We start from the raw sequence: 20,673 nt of genomic DNA on the forward strand, positions 1-20,673 counted from the left end.
CAGAGACGCCTTGGGGACTCAGGTAGGAGGATGGAGGGAATGCCACAGGGCAGGGGTGACTTCCGAGGAGCAGCTCCATCTTATTTCTTTTGTATATTATAGTCCTGCTGTGATTGAAAACATCATCCCACTGCTAAAAAATAAAAAGTCTGAAAACTCTCGTGCCAGCCACTGTGCCCAGATGGAAGCTCCTGCACTGAAGAAATACGTAGGACAGCTTCAGGGAAGCAATATGATTTGGCAAAGGGCAACTCAGGAACAATTGGACTAAATTTTTGTTCAAAATAAAAATAGCTTTCCTGAGTCTCATTTGGGAATAAAGTGTTCACACAATTCAAATGATCTACTTTGTTGAATGAAGGGTACCATTGAGGAAATGGGTATTACTTTTTAGCCACTTAAAGATGACTATCTGTTCATATCTGCCCAGTGGCTACGGGGGAACATTTCTAATCTTTCACACTACAAGTAGATTGTGAAGCATTTCTCGAATTTCCTATGAGGCTCTGCTTTTCACTGCTTACTGGACAGGCTACCCCTGGCACTCCCAGGGGATTGTCGAGGGGGCAGAGACTCTTAAAGAGGTGTCTTCACCTTGTGCTCAGCTTCAGATTACTCCTAGGGGATGGTAGACTCTAGGTCTCATGGACAAACCAGGGGACTAGGCTGGCACCACCTTACAATGTGAAGCCTGCAGGGAGAGGCCAGCGTGAGTCAAGGGATGTGTCTGTCAGCTGTGCTCAAGTCTCAAAGCTCTCACACACCCTACTGCTGACTCAGCCAACAGCTCAAGCTGTGGGATTTGCATGTGTGAACCCTAACCAGCTGGGAGAGAACAGAAAAGGAATCCATCATATCGTTTTAGAAGCATATATTCTCAGACTTTCAGAAGCAGAACCTCTTAGAACCTTGTGCCTAAGTGGAAACACAGAGGCTTCAGCCTTGTATGATGATTGACGCCATGGGCTCTGGAGGCAGACAGACCTGAATTCAGGACCCCTCAAAGGCGCTGTCTAAAAGGAAATTCACTGGAGGGTGAGAGACAGCTCTCACAAGAGGGAAGAGAAGGTTTAGGACGAACTGAGAGCAGGTGGCAGAAGTTACCTGGCATCTGGCCCGGAACTGGAGCTGGAAGCAGCAAGTCCTGAGGATTTCTTCTGCTCTCCAACGATAAGCTCGGGATTCCAAGGCCTGGAAGACAGAAATTCCAGTTGGACTTTCCCTTCCCTCGCCAGCGTGATTTGAAGAAAACTTCAGGCACCATGGTGACAGAGGAAGACATCTGATTTAATATTCCGACAACACTGAGGGAACTCTAAAGGGAAATCAGGCGTTCTTGGGAAGTGGGAATGCTGCCTGGGACCATAAACAATGAACGTTTACGACCACGCGCCTGCCACAGGGCTGCTCAGAGGACTGGCAGAGATGAGCCACATAAAGGGCCAAGTGTGTTGCCTGGCACAGAGTAAGTCCTCCAGAACCATCAGTGCCTTTCATTATGACTCACGTTCTGGTACAGCATGCCTGTCCAACAATTCTCTCTGAGACCCCTGCCCCTTGGGAATCATGGTTCTAAAGCACCTTGAATGTAAAGACCATTCAGCTGGGAAACTTTAGAAGATTGACTGACCACAAGTAAAACCCACGCCTTTGGGAGTCCAACAATATCCACATGGGACAGATGTGGCTCAGAAAGAGACGTTCGCAAAGATTTTCTCTGCATTATTCCTATCAGGTCCGATCTGCTGTCCCCTCTACTCCAGTCAGTCTGAGTCAAGTTTGGGGTTCTGGCAGCTTAGCTTCATCATACCCTTAGGTCAGGAGAGGAGAGACAGAAATTCTTAACAGAGACACAGCGTCAGAGATCTTATCTCTCCTCTTTAGCATTTCACTAAGTCAGGAGCAGACTCTTTGGATCTTCACGCCAAACCTCAAAAACTCTAAAAGCATGTACCAAGCACGAAACACTCACCTGCTTCACTGCCCTCAACTACTGCTCTGTTAAAGGGCAGCTGCAAAACCCTGGTGTCTGAAGGCGTGTTGGCTTAATATGAGGCACATTCTAATTTCTAAATACAGAAAAGCGAGAATACATGGAAAGTCATTCTGAAGTTGTCTGGCCAATCAAAGCCACCCTGCCCTGAAGGCCATCAGCTCAACTGACATGTGGCAGATCTAAAGCATTTTCTCTGAGCTCACGGTCATTTCTTTGGTATTTGATGGGAATATCAATACCCTAAGGCAGTAACATACATATTTGGCTTGGACACCCCTAGCTTTCTCCCTGTAAGACCGCCAGTTCCATCATTTGCTCACTCCACAAACATATTCTAAAACCCACTAGGAGCCACTTACTGCATGAGGAATTAAACAATAATCGTAGCTATTCTTTGTGGGGTGCCAGTGACGAGTCAGACATAGTCCCAATGCATTACCCACATTGTTTCAATTCATCACCACCACAGCCCTGTGCCGTATACCACCTTATTATTTTTTTTTTGTAATAACTATTTCTGCTTCTTGAGCACAAGAAAGTTTTTCAGTACATTGCAATAATTGTGCTTCCATTTCCATCACCCTTGGTGCTCCTTGGTCCTCAGAAATGGCTAATTAATGAAATCAAGTGCCTGGAGTTGGGCTGCGAGAGCAGGGATGGCCCTACGAGGAAAATGATCTCAAACCCTCTGTCTTTCCCACATACAGGGACAAGCCTTCACCTGAAATAAGAGATGGGGCTTGATGATAAAGTCCTGTCTCTCTGTTCCACTAACTCTGGACCAGAGACAGCAGCTTCTAATGAGTACTGGAAATCAGAGCGAACTGCAACTCCGTGGGGAGAAGGACAGAGAAAACAGAGGTGGGTGAGGGTCAGCGATGGCTCCCCTAAATCCAGTGGTCTCCCTTGGACCCCTCAGATCCTCCTGCAGGGCCCAGGGCATTGTTTCTGTGGAATCTTCCCACCAACGGCTCTCCCAGCAGGACCAGCTGCTTGGCTGTGTTTGAACTGTCACCCAGCCAAAGCCTTGGTGGCACGCCCAAACTGCAACCCAGCAAACACACCGGGTCTGTAGCTCACGCCAAAACTTTTTTAAAACAGAATTTGAACCAAACAGCCAGTCAATTTAAAAATACTCCAAGAAGAGAGCCAATGAAATTTGGAAACAAGGAAAACTGAAAGTAAAAGGTAAATGTATTTGTTTATGTAGTCATTCACTCATTCTTTAAGCTTTGCCTTTTTGCCAGGGAGGAGCTGAGATGTTGAGAGTCAAATGATTTAAAACAAAAAAAACAATATTCCATATAGTCTTCAAATGTCAATGTTATCACAAAAAGTCAACTTGGTTTAACATTCGAAACAAAGTGTGCTTGTATGTGAGTGTGTGTGTGTGTGTGTGTGTGTGTGTGTGTCCACCTGTGCCTTTCGCTACTCCACAGGGTCTATAATGCAAGTTTCCTACTCTTGCTTTCAAACGAAAAAAAGATGTCACATCCCGGTATTTTCCACCTGAGCTGTACATCCATTCCTTCAGAATCATTTGTTGAAATCCGACTATGTCCACCCACTAAACCAGATGTTGCAGATACAGTGGCCCAAAAGCCACATGCAATCGCTTACACAAAGCTTACATTTAAGCCACACAAAGCTTACATTTGAGACAGCTGGAGACCAACAATGTGTGCTCTGGGGCATTCACAGCCATGAAGCCTCAGAGCCGGAAAGCACGTCAGGTCATCTAAAGCAGGATTTCCCAAAGTGCAGCCATTCATGTACCAACCTCACAGTTCTTGCCACATGCCAATACCACCTTCATAGATTTCTTTTAATGTCCTCATCTACATAAACACATGTATTTTAAGGGAAAACTCTATACCACTTCTGTAAATGGAAAGCCAAAAGCCCCTGTCATAAAAAAGTAACCATCAAAATAAATAAAATGGACACAAAACAACATGATTAACTTTTCATCTAGATAGATATATGCAGTCTAAGGAAGACTGAGCCTGAAGTCTGCTCTCACTTTGTAAAAAAGTATGACCAACAGGTGTTTAAAGGTGTTAAAAATATATTAACACTACTCTGAGACATTCTCCTTTAATCAGGAGGATTAAAGGATTCAATTGTGTACAATTTTCCACTGTGTGACTTAATTGTTTTTAATGTTGTGAGAATTAGTCACAGGATTTAGGAAATCACCATCTAATGCAGCCCTCTCATTTTCCAGCGACAGCTGGAGCCCAGAGACAGGTGGGACTTGACCAGAGACACACAGCAAGTGAATGGCAGAGCGAATACCAAACCCCAAAGTACATTTTGCTGCAGCAGCCTGCAGAGGACCGCACTACCATCTAAATACATACTTGTGTTTGCTCATCACCATGATTGAAGACCAGTCTTGATTCACCGTATTTTAGATGAAGAAACCGAAATCCATGTCAAACTGGCAGACATGGCGAGCCCCCTCATTAGCAAAGATGGAAATGTTGCATGTTCTATTTTCACTACCCATCCATTTTGCGTGTATTACAGGAGTTCTTGTAGCAGAAATATCCACCAAGATGCCACATTAAAACCTGGAAAGTTTGTAGAGACTTCTGAACATTTAAAAGTTGAAATAGGATCCTTAGACAACCTGCTACAATAAGGAATTGGGGGTAGGGGATACCCAGCCCCGCCCCATAAGGACCCTTTGTCCTATAAAACCCTCAGCGTGCACAGCCTGGACTCAGCAGCATTCACATACTGACTGTTAGCACTTTACATCAGGCCTAGGAGAGAGAGGAGGGGAAAAGACTCTCTCCACCAAGAAGGTCACCGGCAATTTGCTAGTGCCCAATGCACCTCGCAGAGCAGCTTTTAGCAGTGGTCCCAGGGAAGTAACCAGACAGACGTCACACAGAAGCCATCAGTCTGCAGAGGAGGTGCATTCCGGCAGCCTTGCTCATGCCGCTTGTCTGAGAAGGTGCGGCCAGGGTTTCAAAGTTCCTATCGCAGGACAGGTGGGAGGGAAAGGGTTGTGACAGTTCGTGAAATCTGGCCCCCTTTTCCTCTTTCCTTTGGAGCTGGCACAGGAAAACTTCAGACCCCTCAGAGGGACTGAAATCTACGTTTTAGGGTGACAAGTATCAAGTGCCGCTTTTCCCTGCGTGAAGGACGGAAGCCTGCTCAGCTCCCAGGGGACACGGTACCAATCTACCTTATGTGAGCAGCACGGTAACCATGTGCCCTCCAGGTGCCAAGTGAGCACCCAAAAGCAAAGAGAAGTGTCCCTTGTCCCTAATGTGGAAAGAGCAGAACTTCCGATGATGCAGCTGGTGTTTCCTGAAATAGAACAGGATTTGAGCAAATGTTTTCTACAAGGCAGGCAGGAAAGGCTGAGTGTGGCTAATGCTTCGTTATGATGACTCAGACCCTTGCTCCTCGGCACTCGCTCGTCCTGGTTGGGTCTGACTTCTTTCCAGTTATATCATGCTCAGCTGTCAGATGCCTTCTTTGTCAAGGCTCATTGTCTGCCAGCCTAACTGATTTTCTGTCCTTCCTCTTATGTCACTTGTACTCAGTTCCAGTTTCTATTTTGACATTGATTAGGTCTTGATCAACCACTCAGGTTTGTCTCCAGAACACCTCCTGCTCAGCGCTGCCGCCAGCTGGGAGAGATGGTGATTTGTGTTTCTCTCAACCAGAGGCAGCGCTTCTTCAGGAGCTGTTTTCAAAGTGGGGGCATAGGCCCAGTTACTACCGGAATGAGATGGGGAAAAGGGCACTGAGGGTGCTGATTCATCAAAGACTGCTTCAGACGTGCTGCATGACCCAGACTCCATTCCCAGACTCTCCATCCCTGTCTCAAATTGGGCCTCATTCGATCAAGAGTTAGTGAGTCCTGACTATGAACCAGGCACTGTTCAGGGACAGCGGACATGAAAAAGCCCAGGCTCTGATTCCCCGATTACACGCCAGCATGGACAGGACTTCGCAGAGTTCTTATCAAAGCACTGTGGGAGTCGGAGAGTCGCCGTGATGTACTCCCTGCCTGCCTTTCCTCCTCGGCTCACAGCACTCTTACTCTCCTCCTTCTGCTTTGGCCTCTTGCCCTTTGTTCGGTTGCTGGCTGCCCTTCACTTCGCTTTTGCCCATCTCTTCCCTCGGTCAGCCCCTCATCATCAGTCAGCCTCGGCTTCAACAACCTCCCCAAAGAGGTCCTCCCAGCCCTCTTATCATCTCCTGCAGCCGCCCCACACCCCCCAACCGTCGCTATCACATTACCTCTTTCCCCTTGGATGCATTTGTCACCATCTGACATTACCTTGCTTATTCATTTGTATAGTGCACATTGTCTGTTTCCCCAAATAAAAAGTAATCTCTGCCAGGTCGGGGACTTTGAACCGTGTGTCCATCACTCTATCTTCAATGTGTAGAATAGACTTGGCACAGATTAGATGTGTCAATAGTAAATACCTGGTGATTGAGTGAATGCCATCAGGAAGGGCTTCAGAAGGACAGCACTTGGAGAGGTTGCCAGGTGAACAGTTATGCAGGTGAGCATTTCCCAAACAAAGACAGGAAGCGTTAGGGGAAAGTGGGAGTGGGCAGGCAGTGGGAATAGCAGGCAGAGGGGTCCCTTATAAAGTAGGCAGGGACCCTTTGGATGCCACCCTCAGGAATGTTTTTTCCTCGAGGTCAGTGAAGAGTTCACTCATCAACTAAACCTGAAGCAGGCAGCTAATCATATTTCACAAAGTGTCTTCCACCTAAATGAGTCAAAGAACCAGAGTTCATGCTGTGAAACGGCCCGGGCTCTGCCAGCACCGTATTAAAGCTGTCACTACGACTGCTGAATACTCACGGGATGCCAGGCAGTGGCTCAGCACTTCACAGCCATTTTCTTGTTTAATCCTCACAACCACCTTAGGAGAGACCCCATCTTCTCCACTTGGCGGGTGAAGAAATGGAGATGGAAAGGACAGTGGCTTGCGTAGAATCTGCCACGCGGCACAGCTGGGCTTTGAACCCAGGCAGGATGATTTATCTTACTGCCTTCCATTCCCTGGGACTGGAGAGGGCTTCCCAACTTTGCATGAAAGGGTAGTAGAGATGCAGTGTTCAGATTCTTGGCGGTCCCCATTTTCCAGCATGGACTCAGGTGCTCTGAATATAGCCCACCATCCTGCCTATTCATAATGGTGGCATTTTGCCCTCAGCAGACACTCACTGAGGATGACGTGTGTGACCGTGGTCTTGACTGAGTCACCCAGCTCAAACAGAATCTCGTTGGGTCTCTCTCCACTAAGGACCCGATCTCTACCTTCAAGGACGTCCCAGGGAAGTAAGAGAATAGGGCAAGATTAAAAAGGCAGAATAGGATTAGTGCTGAGGGAGTCGCCATGAAAATCGCACATCTGACCTATCACTGCTCCCCAAACCCTTCAGTGGCTAGATAGTACTCTCAGGATAAAGTCCAAGGTCCTCGTCAGACCCCATCCTTCAAATCTCAGCCCGGGGCCACATCTTCAGGGCAGCCTCCCATTTTATGTCGGATCCCCCTCTATGAAGCACTCATGGTGACATGTGCCTCTCCTCCATAGCTTTTATCAGAGCAGTATTGTATTTGTCAGCATGATTATCTATGTGACAGTGGTCTCCCTCATAGAATGTGAGCTCCGTGAAGGCAAGGACTTGTCTATTCTCCTCAATATTGCATTCCCAGGCCCGGCACAGGACCTATTCATACTGGCTGCTCTGTAAATATTGGTCGAATAAATGAATTCAGAATTGGAAGGCAGTTACCACACAAGTGATTGTGGATGAATTACTTAAACTCTCTAATATTCTCATTTGCAAATTGCATAATATCTGTTCTGTGTCCTTCTCAAGGTGATAAACTGAAAGGAAGAGATCTATAAATTATTGAGTGCTATACAGATTGTTTGTATTAAGGAACGACTGGCAGAATATATCCCCAGGATTTTAGAGCACTTTTAGAAATGTCAGTAGCTAAAACTGAAGCTGAGAGGTTAGTGAAAGGAGCCATGACCTGCTCTCGGAGATAGCCTCTTTGTTTAAATGAGATGGCCACGGAAGACTTGCTTGAGACCAGCCGGGGATCAGGGCAGCTCCTCAAGAAGCCATGCCTGGAATAGGACACGGTGCTGAGATCTTTGCAACTGAACTGGGACAGGTTTGATCTTGGCTATTGTCAGGACAGGCTGTGAGCATGTGGTCTAGAGGGGAAAAAGAAGAGCCCAAAAGATATGTATGTGTGTGCAGCACAGCTTGAAGAAGGGGTGCTTCTAATGGGTAACCAGCTCCAAATGCACAAATATCCTCAGAGAGGAGAAGTGAAGCTGTCACACTTCCCTGGGAATGCCACCAGCCGACTCCATCCACATTCAATTATTGCTAAACAATTTAAATCCTAACCTCATCTGCTAGCTGCGCCAAACTCTGGTTTCTACTAACCTGATGGACCGAACCCCAGCTTTCGAGTCGGAAAAGCTGGACTCAAGTCCCAGAAAAATGTTTTACCAGCTGCCAAATCTTGAGCCCTCGCTGTGTGCCAAGCATTATGCTAAGCACATGACATGCTTCGTTTCATTTACTCTTCCAAGAAATTCTCTGATGCAGGCAGCAGTACCAGCGGCCTCATTTTACGGATGAAGAAAATGAGCTGAGGTTCTACAGCTCAGTTTTAAGCTCTATAAAGTCTGTTTCCTGATCTACGGAATGTAAATAAACATCTCACGACAGCGTGATCATGAAAACCCAGTGGACTAATGTGCTGAGTGCCATGCAAGCTTCTGTGCAGCTTGGGCCAGAGGCATCAGCTTAACACTCGGTAGAACTGCAGCACCTGGGGTCCCACTCCAAGCTTATTGAATCAGAATCTGCATTTTAACAAGAATCCCAGGTGACGTGTATGCACGTCAAAGTTTTAAGAAGCACTGATGTAAGAGGTGATTAGCCTCCCTGCACCCCACTCCCCCCAACCCTCCACCCCCCACACACACACCCTCAGGTATTAACTGCTGAGCTGGCATCTGACTCATTGCTGTCTTCTCAGATCGGTTAGGTGGTCTGTCACTCGGTACCTTGATTACTTCCAGGCCAGTCCCTCCAACTTTCATGGGAATACAAATCAACTGGCCATAGAGATTCTGATTGTGTCCATCTGGTGTTGGCCCCCGGAGTCTGCATTTCTAACATGCTCCCAGTAATGCAGCAGGGGCTCACAGAGGCCACTCTCAATGACAAGGGGCGAGAGGAACCTGGCAGATCAATATCTGAATCAGCAAAGAGGAAAAGCAGACCTCGCACGTGGAATGACTATTCCGGGCAGGCCCCTCCGCTCCACATACACGTTTGGGCGGCGGGCACGTCTCCAGTCCTTGGGTTCCCAGCTCCTAGTTCTGCATCTGTCACAAAGGAGGCACGAGTCATCGCTAAATGAATGAATGAATGGACAACAGTCAGTTCTCTCCGCTCCCCTGCTGAGCCCTGTCCAGCCGCTTCCTACATCTAGGGAACCCCATGACGCTCACCATGGCCCATGAGGCTGGATTGACCTGGGTCCTGCCACCTTCTGACCCTTCTCTTCTCACCCCCTCCCACGCACACACACTCGTTTCAACAACACTGGCACTTTGCCTATTTCTCAAACACACCAAGCTTTTCCTTGCCTCAGGGTCTTGGCACTTGCCCTTCCCCTCGACCTGGAATGCCCTTCCTCCAGCTCTTTCCGTAGCTGGCTGCTTCTTGTCATTCATACTGCAGCTCAAATTTCACCTCCCCAGTGGCTGTCCCTGGTTGACCTGTCTGACCTGATATACACACACTCCACCCCAAAAATCTCTAGCGTGCGTTTTCTTTTTTTCCTAGTAGTCTTTACCCACCTGAAAACATTTCATTTTGTTTATTTGCTTTGTCTTTCTGATTCTTCTATCAGAAAGCAAACTTGATGAAAGCAGAGACCTTGCCTACAACCCCTAGCCCATAGTAGGTTCTCAATAAATTGTTATGGAATGAAGGGATGAATGATCCAACACACCCAAAGGACCCATAATTTGCTTCTGCGATGGCAGCAAGGGAGGGAGAGACGGAGCGCTATGTGAGGCTAGAAAAGGGAGATATCAACTGGGGTGGGAATCAGGACAGGCTCCCTGAAGGAGGTGGTATTTAAACTTCACCTTGAAGGGTGGAAAGGATTTTAACAGGCAATGAAAGGCAGAAGTGGCCATGCCAGGTAGAAAGAACATCTTGGGCAGAGGCTGACAGTGTGGGAGGGCTTAGGGAACAAAGTAGACAGCTGATGGGTGGAGACTCACTGCCTGCCCGTCCCTGCCTAGCCCAGGGCCCCAGGAAGAGACAGCTTCACTATAGATATGACAGAGCCTGGCAGGAGTCCTGCAGCTGAGCAACTGAGGTCACTGCCTGTCCCTCAGACAGGCCTTAGCCACACCCTTAAGCAAGACAACAAATTAGGAGGGAAAAGGTGGGCCTGCAGGTTGAGCCAACACCTCACTCCCGTGGGCAGCTCTGAGGCCTGCCTGGCTCCTGCCCTCTTGCCCATAAAGGGCCATAGAGTTGTGATTATTTCATTAACATCCTGTAATCATTGTATCGGGTCCGAGTCCTTGTGTATCTCTATGCTCTGTAAAAGAAGGAACCACATTGGTCAGCCTCATTCTCAGCTCTTCCCAGAGCTAAGAAGGGCAGGGAGCCTGGTACAAAAAAAGCTCCTCCAATAAGACTTGTTCATTCGCTCACCACTCTTGACCAAGCACCTACAATGTGCCAGACCTTGAACTACACATTGAGGATACAGGAGTGACACCTGGCAGTGAAGATCTGTACACTCTCAAGGGTACAATTCACTTTCTATGTGGGGGCCACACATTCTGGAGACTGTGCTCTGCCAGCCTCACTGTGTGACCTTACCAAGCCACTTCATGTTCTGGGCTGCATAGAGAATAGAAGGGGATAGGCTAGACCACACAGTCCAGAATTTGGAACCAACTTTTGAGGAATTCTAGGGTTCTTTGGTGCTTCCTAGATTCAGCAAATAATGATATGCTTCTCTTAAGGAAGATTGAATTAGCTTAAGTAAGCTGGATTTTCTTTTTCTATAGAGGGGTTCCACTTAAAAGTTCATGTGTAAAGTAAGTTCGTCTGCTAAAGTTGGTTGGAAGCCACAACCTTCGTCCAGCCTTGCTCTGGCCATGGCATAGGCCACAGTGGAAGAAGGTAGAAACTAGACATGCTTCCAGGCGGGGGGCAGCTGAAGGTGGTGGCAGGACACTTAAGGAAATGCAGTGGTGGGTGCTAGCCAGGGAGAGGGCAGCCAGATAAAAGTCCCTCAAGATAAGGTCCAGCACACCGCAGGTCTTGGGGACATGGAACTGCATACCTGGTAGCTCACTTTGGCCAGAGGATTTTCTGCGAGATCTAAGAGCAGGTAACAGGACCACGAATGGCCTCAAGGAGAGACAGGTGGGAGCTAAACCAGGTCTCCATCTGAGAGAAGCTGGGACCTAAATACAAAGACACAAGACTCATATCAGCACCAAAGTCCAAGGTGGGGACCTAGCTGGCGTCTGAAAAGGGAACCATGACCCATGGCTGAGGTCAGAGTCAGAACTGCAGGAAGCTGACTCTGTGCTTCGGATCCAGCTACCCGTCCAGAAGTCTTGAAGTCTCGCTCCAAGGCTAGTCCAAAGTCACGGACACAAGGGGTAGAATCAAAAGCACAGCTCCCGTGACCTGGTCCTCTGAGCAGGGCACTTCTTACTGCTGAATCCATGTGATGCAACTGGGCTAGAGCCCAAATCCAAATGGGATTTTCTAAACCTATAGCAGACAATGAGTTGTTTATTGCGTGTGATGAAAAGGAGGAGATGGTTTCCTCTTAACTGAGGCCCGGCTCATGTCCTTGGGAATTTGACTGACATTTGGGTTTTTAGCACCAACCCATTAGGGGAACTGAAATGGTTTTTTTCTGTCTCTAGCTCAGCGCCTCTGGAGCAGTCTTAATGGGGATCAGGAAACAATTATTGTGGAGGGCAATTCAGCAGCATCTATCAAAGCAACAAATGCACATACCCTTAGGATCCTGCTCTTTCATTTTTTTGGAATTTATCTTACATAAATAATCACAAACATATGAAATGACATATGTATCAAGTGATTTGTTGCAGTGGTGTTTGTAATAGCAAAATGTTGGGAATCATCAAAATTGCTGTAAAGATGAATGAGGATGCTTTTATTTAATCATACGGAAAGTTTTCCAAGCTAAGCACGCGAGTGAAAAAAGCAAAATGTAAGGCAGAGTATATAGTATGCTCTAATTTGTAAAGTGGAGAGGAGGTCATTAAATTGTTTGTATATGCACAAAATATTCCTGGGAGAATACACAAGAAACTAAAATTGTTCCCTCTGGCCAGGGGAAATGTGGCCAGGGGAGAGAGGAAGGCTTTTTATACCATTCCCTGTCTAATTTTTGATTTGGGATCCATGAGAACTCATTATCTGTTCATACAAATTGCTTTAATTTAAAAAAAAAAAAAAAAAAAGAGCTATTTCAACATTTTAGGAGATTGGAGCATGACATCTGGAAACAGCTGGACCAGGGAAAGATGTTGGTGCCGGGCCAGCTCTGACACTGACATGACATTGACGAGGTTAACTTTCAGGAAGTTGCTCACATCCAGGCCCCCGTGCCCCCATCTATAGGATAATTAGGGTGAACTAGTTACTACTCTGGGATCTAATCTATGACTTGGCTTTACCTAATTTGAATTAAACTACATGCTCTGTAACATATGTCCTGTTAAAGTATTTCAAGTACTGTATTTTGTTTTGATTCATTTATTTCCTCTTTTTAATTGTCACTTACCTTTTTTTAAAATTTAATTGGGGAATATTGGGGAACAGTGTGCTTCTCCAGGGCCCATCCGCTCCAAGTCGTTGTCCTTCAATCTAGTTGTGGAGGGCGCAGCTCAGCTCCAAGTTCAGTTGCCATTTTCAATCTTTGGTGGCAAGGGGCACAGCCCTCCATCCCATGCAGGAATTGAACCCGGCAACCTTGTGGGGGCTCAGGCTCTAACCAACTAAGCCATCTGGCCACCCCTCTAGCAGCTCAGTGGGAGCTTGTTGTCTTCAGTCTAGTTGTGGAGGGCGCAGCTCACTGGCCCATGTGGGAATTGAACTGGCAACCCTGTTGTTCAGAGCTCACACTCCAACCAACTTGAGCCATCCAGCTGCCCAACCACTTACCTTTTTTAGAAGGAGTTCCTTTTGAGAAGCTACCATCTTGTCTCTGCTGAAAAAGGTCAACTGGGCCATGAAGATGACTATGGCCTGGGATACAGTGGAGGAGACAGGCCAGGTCCTGAGTGGAAGATGAGGCAAAAAGAGACAGAGAGCAAGGAGTACCAAGGAACAAATTCACTGGGGTGGGATGGCCTCTCAGATGCATGCTGAATCCCTGGACTCAGTTTACCTGGCTGGATGTTACAAGAAACCAAATGCAGCTCCCTTCTCTCCACTTCCGCATACCTGGGAGCTAAATTGCTCTGAGTAAGCAGACTTTAGATGAGGTAACAAACACTGGTTTCGTCTCACTCAAGTGAACATTCCCCTTCCAGTAACAACATTCTACATTCCTATTTGGGGAGTTTCCTGACCCTTCCCAATGTCCCCCGTCCATGTGCTTCATCCTGGGTCCAGGTGTCTCAAGCTGGCCCAACAGTGGAAATCTACCCTGTCACAGTAACCATCAGGCTCAGGGCCTTTGTGCAAAGCATTGGGAAATAAGATGTTCCCTTTGCTATCTCAATCAAACCTGGGGGAGGAGGAATGTGAGATGCAGAGCTGCTGGTCACCACGCTGAAACTGCACGAGCTTAGGAATGGAGGAGGAAGGGAGGGAAGCAGAGACAAGAGATGGTGACATCTTTGAGGTACTGTCAACCTGCTCTTGGAGCTGGTTTGATTTTTAAGTCACAGGAACCAACCCATTTCTTTTCTTTTCACGTAATTATTTAAGCCAGTTTAGATGGCAACTTCTGTGTCTTGCGGTCAAAAGGACCTGCATACACACGCCACCTCCAGTGGACTGACAGTGACTGCCTGAAAAACTATGTTAGGAAGAACCCTGGGGTCTTGTCTGGGCTTGTGACTCAGGAGGAAGGTATGACAGGAAAGAGAGAAGGAGAAGATGGGTACATCGGTGCATCCCTTTGACTAACATGAAACAAACCTCTGACTCAGTCCTCTGCCTCACTCTGGACTGGGCAGTGTTTCATATTTGTCCAAGGCTTGGTCCTCCATGTTGGGATATGGGAAGGAATTTGTCAGCATGTGTCCCAGAGGGTCAATATCCACATTTGCATAGAGGCTTAGTGGGTGTTCCTGTCCTCAAAAAACTGTGCTTGGTGCCGTAAGGAAATTTGTTCCTACTACCGGCCCTCAAATAACTTGTATTCAGAAGGAAAAACCTGCTTCCTCTGTGACCTGCTGTGCTTTGGTTTCCACTCACTTCTCTGACCTCAGTTTGCAATCTATGTGTGGTCAAAATGAGTGATGATGCTGAAAGCATCATGGATTATAGAGGTAGCAATTTAAAAGTTTACAAAAAGGAAGACAGGAAGTGCATCTTAGGGACGGAAGCCATGAAAGGTTACTCGTTGATTATTTCTATACTATTATTTTTCACGATTCCCCAACATGGGCAAGCTGACCTGGTTAAAACAGAAATTCTTCTTGATGGGGCTATTATTAATTTGGACCCCTCTTGACAGCAGCAAAAAATAGACACGGCATAAGTAGGGGGTGTTTTTCTGACAGAAAGCTTACACTCTAAATGTTTTAAAATCAAAACACACACCGACATATATTATGACTTTTTTCTGAGGCAGTCAGGTTAGGAAGGTATAATTTACATATAGTAAAACAATGGAGACTTAATTTCTAGCAAATTTCCAGCATACAGTACAGCATCGGTAACTGTGGTCACCATGCTGTATATTAGATCTCCTGCACTTATTCATCCTGCAAGTCTAAAACTTGGTACAATTTGACAAACAGCTTCTCATTTCCCAAACCCCCAAGCTCCTGGTAACCACTGTTCTCTCTGCTCTTAAAAGTTCAACTTTTTCAAGTTTCACCTATAAGGGACATCATGCAATATTTGTTTTTCTGTGTCTGGCTTATTTCACTTAGCATAATGTCCTCTAGGTTCACCCACATTATAGTAAAGGGCAGAAGTTTCTTTGGGTTCATTGAGGCATTATTCACAATAGCCAAGATATGGAAACAACCTAAGAGTCCATCGACGAATGAATGGATAAAGAAAATGTGAGGTTACATATGTATAAACACACAACGGAATATTATTCAGCCTTAAAAAAGAAGAAAATCTTGTCATGCGAGTAGGGCTGTTTTGACCCAATTGTAATCACCTGTCATTCCTTAAGGCCCTGCTCAATGGACCCCACTTAACTGCCAATGTGAAATGGGGTATGTTACTTAGCTGCTTTAATCCTGTTTCTTCATTACTACCAAGTTTCTGTGAGGATGGCAAGAACAACATATGGGAAAGAGCTCTGGAATCCTAAAGCAATGAAACATTAAGTATTAATAAGACGATAGACGTGGCTACTGAAATTAAATTTCTATGGGCAACCTTACCAAGCCCAGGTGTTCTTAAAACCATGGGTCACGTGATGATTAAATGTTAGAACTAAAAGAAACTCTGCAATCTTCCAGCAAGTCCTGCCTCTTAACTATAGCCTTACTAAGGAAACGGAGGTCCTGAAAGTCCAAGGCCACACAAAGTGACCAGCCGCAAAGCCAGTTAGAGAACTCAGAACCTCTGACCCTGTACCCCGCACTCATTAGCCTGCACATTCTTCTTCTAGAGGCTGGTTTGAATAGCAATCAGACACAGCCAACTTTTAGGCCAGTCCCCACCACAATGGAATAAGCACCTAACTGAAAGTAACCCCCAATCGTTCCCTATCATGTGTCACAGTCTTACTTGACTCATAGCACTAATTCCCACCTTCACTCATTTGTTTTCCTGTGTCTCTGCCACACTGGAAGTTAAGCGCTGCCAGGGTAGCGACCTCCATTAGCTCTCCTGCCTGGTACTTAATAAGCCCTCAATAAGTGTTCTTTGAATGATTAGAAAAATGGACTTTAATCAAATTATGCATGATTACATCAGTCCTGAGTAAACAGGACTTCTTCTTTGAGACAGATATCTTCTTTGAGAACTTTTTAATCCATTTGTTTGGGTGAATTGTACGGTCACTGGCCAAATCGGAGGACAAGAACGGCTTCAGGCAACCAGGCGCCAGGGGCCTAAATCCCATTCCCATGCTGTAATTGCCCAGTCCTGCTCTGTCTTGCTCCTCTAAAGGACATGTTGTCTAAACAGTATCGAGTGTTAACTTGTTAAATCAGTTACACCCAAAAGGGTTGAGATTATTTAACAATGCAATAAGATGAGGTCATATCAAGAATTCTGAGGAGAAGCAGAGTTTTCAAAGACTCCAGTTCCACACCAGGGAGCTATTGTTTACAAAACGATTTTTGGAAAATTAAGAATTAACTCAGTAACTAATCTCTTTCATGGGAATTCATTATGCTTCGTTCTCTAATTCGAAATTCTTTATTTTAGATCCATTCCATAATCATCTTATTAGTCTCACTTTTTAGAAGAAATGTGTAAAGCAAATGCCTGGAAATTTAATTTAAATTAAATTTTAATCATTGTAACTCATCTGCCTGGAGGAAAAAAACACATGATTGCCAGCCATCTTTGTTCTGAACAAAGATTGGTTCCACTTGCCACCATTGGGAATGTTCAGGAATATCCTCACTGAACTGTAAATTCCTAGAGGTCGGGGACTGTGTGAGTTGTGTTCATTGGTATATTTCTAGAGCCTCGAGCAGTGCTAGGCTCATAGAAGGAATCTAATAACTATTTGCTGAGTACATATATAAATGTGGGGTTATTTACCCAAGTTGAAACCTTTCCATGGCTTGCTTATTCAGGGAGAGGTCAGACTGGGCCTAGAGTTCTCAGCCCGGCCCCAGAACAGACCTGTGTTCTGGTCTCAGGCTAATTTATGTTACTTTTCTGAGTCTCACTGTATACGAGCACTAAAATAACTAGGTGCCAGGAACAAAGGGAAACCTTACAGCAAAGGAAGTGGAGAGATTTGGTAAGGATCACCAGATAAGACTTAGATGAACAAACTTCCGGTCGCTTCCACCCTACCTAACTAGTGTGTAAAGCTCACCAAGTCACGTCTTCACTCTAGACATCACCCCAAACTTGAGGCGGTTCTCTAGATCATGGGTTTTCTCATTCAAAAATCTCCACTCTGTGGCCCAGAGCAAGTTTTTATACTGAGTGCACCCAAAGGTGAGCCCAGCTCCACTTCTGCCACTCCTCGAGATGCCCACAAGAAAGGCCTGAGAATGCCACTGCACCCACCTCTGGCCAGGGACAGGGTCAGGCCTGCTCGTTTGGGGACAGAGAAGGTGACTTGCCTAATATCCTTCCTGCATCTTTTAGTGATAAGACCCAGCAGATAATAAACCTACCTGTACATGCATGTGAGGAGCTACACGTGGAAAGTTCAAGAAAACCAGCTGGATTTTATGAGAAACAGGCAATAAAGCATCTTTCTTCTTTTTCCATGGAAATGAAAATAATTTTCAAAGATCCTACCCCAGATGGGAGTGCTATCTGGTCTCGTAAAGCCCATTTGGTATCTAGTCTTCAAAGATGGCCCCTAAAGAACCATACATCCCAATGTTCATGCCACTGAATAGCCCTGTCCCACACCAAATCTAGGTTAGACCTGTATAACCAACAGAATGCAGCAGAAGTGACAGTGTGTGACTTCTGAAGCTAAGTCATAAGAAATTTTACAGCTTCCTCTTTAATCTCCTGGAATGCGAGTTCTTGGAACGCTCACTCCTGGATCCCAGCCACCATGCTGTAAGAAGCCCAGGCCACATAGACAAACATGTCTTGGCACTTCAGTTGACCACAGCCCCAGCTGAGCTCCCAGCTAACAGCCAGCATCAGCTGCCAGCTCCATGAGGGCGCCATCTTGGATGCCTGGCCCAGTTGAGTCTTTGGTTGACTCCAGCCCCAGCCACCATCTGACTATAACCACATGAGAGACCCCCAAGAGAGAACTGCCCAGATGAACCCGGTCAACCCACCAGACCAAGAGAGATAACAAGGTACTGTTTTAAGTCACACAGTGTTTTGTTAGGTACAATTAATAACTGGAACACGGCCTCAAATTCCTTTACAAGTTTCTCTAACCCTGAGCTGCTGTCACAAGTCATTTATACTCAGTCCTAGGTCAGGTCACATGTTCCCTCTTATGGTTCAACAAACATAATCCTTATAACTAATTTTCAAGGGTTGTCACTTTGCTTTCTTCTTTGGATTTGGGATGCTCATTTATCTGGTCCAGTTGTGCCCAACTGAGGTAAATCATAAGGGAATAAAAACACCCCCTAACCACACAAACAAAACAATGTCTTGGGTCATGGAAGTACTTGCTACTGTTTTGTAAATTATTTTCCTTCTATTTCTCTGGGTTCCTTTTGTAGTCACTAAATTCTCTTTATGAAAAAAAATTTTTTTTTTCCAGATGAAGGCATAGGCTTAAAAACAGCCATAATGTAGTAAGTATCTCCTGTATTCCAGGCACTGTATTGAGTGCTTTAGACATATTAATTCATTAATTATAGAACCTTGTAATACAGGTATTTATTATCCCCACTTTATAGTCGAAAGAACCATGGCTCAGCACAGTGATGTCATTTGTTAACACCTCACAGACACTCAGTGCCCTGAGTTGAGATCTGAACCTAGATCCGCCGCTCAGGCAGCAGAAGCATAGCTGGGACTCTCTCTGAATTCCCACACACCCAGAAGTCGCACCGTCGTTGAATCATTAGGTAGGAGTCATAGCTTGCCAACAAACTGTGTACCCTTGGGCATCACCCTGAGGGAAGGGCTTACATCTGAGTTTGGGGGACTGCAAAGTGCTGACGTTTTCAGATGCTTATTGTTATCAGTAGGTTCATTGGCATAATTCTGTATTTCCCAGGTTGCACTGGTGGTTTCCCTGTCTGATAAGAGTTTGTGCCATCCTTCCAGTGCGTAGAGGCGGGGGATTACCCTTCAGGGAGCTTTGGGAAGGGCCCAACGGGCAGTCTCAGAGACCCAAGAGATTCAACAATCTGGAACTCAGAAGCAGGTGGAATGGGCTACAGCGGGAGAGTTAAGTAGCAATCAGGATATTTAGGAACTGTCACTAGGAGTCAATCCATGTGCATTGGGGAGAGATGGGCTACATGACAGAAAGGAACGGGTTCCTGGGGTGGGTGTGTGGGTACGTGTATGTGTTGGATTGAATAGGGGCTGCTTTTCCTGCCTGAGTCATTTCCAAGCAACCTTTCCTCTCACTCAATCTGCGCCCCCTTTAAACCCATTTTCTCTGCATTCTCTGATAAAAGAACCATCCTGGGGAAACAGAGACAGCCTCAAAAGTAGACTTCATGGCAGGACACTCAGGGGTGGGGTGGGTTGCTCTGTTTGTTCTTTTTCTCTGATTTATTCCTGTCTCCAGCCACACCTGCCATCCCTCTTTCCCTCTAGGACATTGGCCATTTAAACTGTATTCACATGAAGATGGTCACCAGCTCCTCTTTGGAAATACAAACATGTGACTCTCTGAGCCTCGGTTTCTTCACCTGTAAATGTCCATCCTTCCCCACACAAGTGGATCGGCCCTTGTCAACACACACACATACACACACACACACACACACACACACACACACTACTGTCGAGTGACTGAAAGGAGGAGATCTGAGTGTGATCAGGTTTACCTAGAGACCAGTCTGCTTAAGAAGCTACGTCAAGGGCAAAAGGGATCCAAGCAGCCTGGGGGGAAGGGCCTGGGCCCTGGAGTGAGACCAGCCAAGGCCAAACCCTGCCCGTGACTCACAGGTATGAGGTCTCAGCAAATTGTTGAACTGCTCCAAGTCCTGGTTTCCCCATCTGTAAAATGGAGTTATTCATAGTACCTGCCCCTTGGGTTCTTCAGAGCAGGAAATGAGCCAGTGCATGCAAGGTGCTTAGCCCCATGCCCGATATGCAAGTGCTTAGTGAAGATTAGCTGTTGTTATTCACTGTAGAGTACACGGGTAAAAATTATAATAGCTATTATTTATCGCCTGTTGTATGCTACTCTTCTTTTTAGACAGTAGCAGCACACGCCGTTCTATCAGTTCTAAAATCGACAGTTCCTTCAACAGCAAAGCTAACCCCTGTCTTTATGGGGTCACCCTGTGTTCCCCAGTACCTGGTAGAATTCAGGAGCTTCTCGAGCGGGCTTCCACCTTAGTGTTTGCCTTGAGTCAGGTAAGAAGGTAATTGTGTCAGAAGGGCTTCCCCTAGCGGCTCCAGTTCTTTCAGTGGTGGGGACATTAAACAGCCTCCAGACATTGCAGTTGGGGGGATGAAATGCCTGCTCTGTGATAGGTGGCCAGTCTTGGGAGCTGAAGTCACAGAGGCCTTGCAATTAGAACCGGGGTGACTAATTTCCAGGTACAGTCAGAGGCTTTTGCAAATTGGTTTTG

At 46.2% G+C, this 20,673-nt stretch overlaps 1 long non-coding RNA gene across 6 annotated transcripts in view; it reads right to left on the reverse strand.

The window, feature by feature from the left end:
• The window catches only part of LOC109448708 (uncharacterized), a 61,463-nt gene extending 41,671 nt beyond the window's left edge, over positions 1–19,792 (reverse strand). For all 6 annotated transcript variants that reach the window (XR_012489826.1, XR_012489828.1, XR_012489827.1 and 3 more), the window contains exons 1-4: positions 13,265–19,792; positions 11,400–11,523; positions 9,304–9,408; positions 1,105–1,191 (exon numbers count right to left, since the gene is read on the reverse strand). This is a non-coding gene — a long non-coding RNA (uncharacterized LOC109448708). The remainder of the gene's footprint in view (positions 1–1,104; positions 1,192–9,303; positions 9,409–11,399; positions 11,524–13,264) is intronic.
• Between the last annotated feature and the right edge of the window lie 881 nt (positions 19,793–20,673).

Source organism: Rhinolophus sinicus, linkage group LG10 (genome assembly GCF_036562045.2).
Source record: "Rhinolophus sinicus isolate RSC01 linkage group LG10, ASM3656204v1, whole genome shotgun sequence".
Classification (NCBI taxonomy): Eukaryota; Metazoa; Chordata; class Mammalia; order Chiroptera; family Rhinolophidae; genus Rhinolophus; species Rhinolophus sinicus.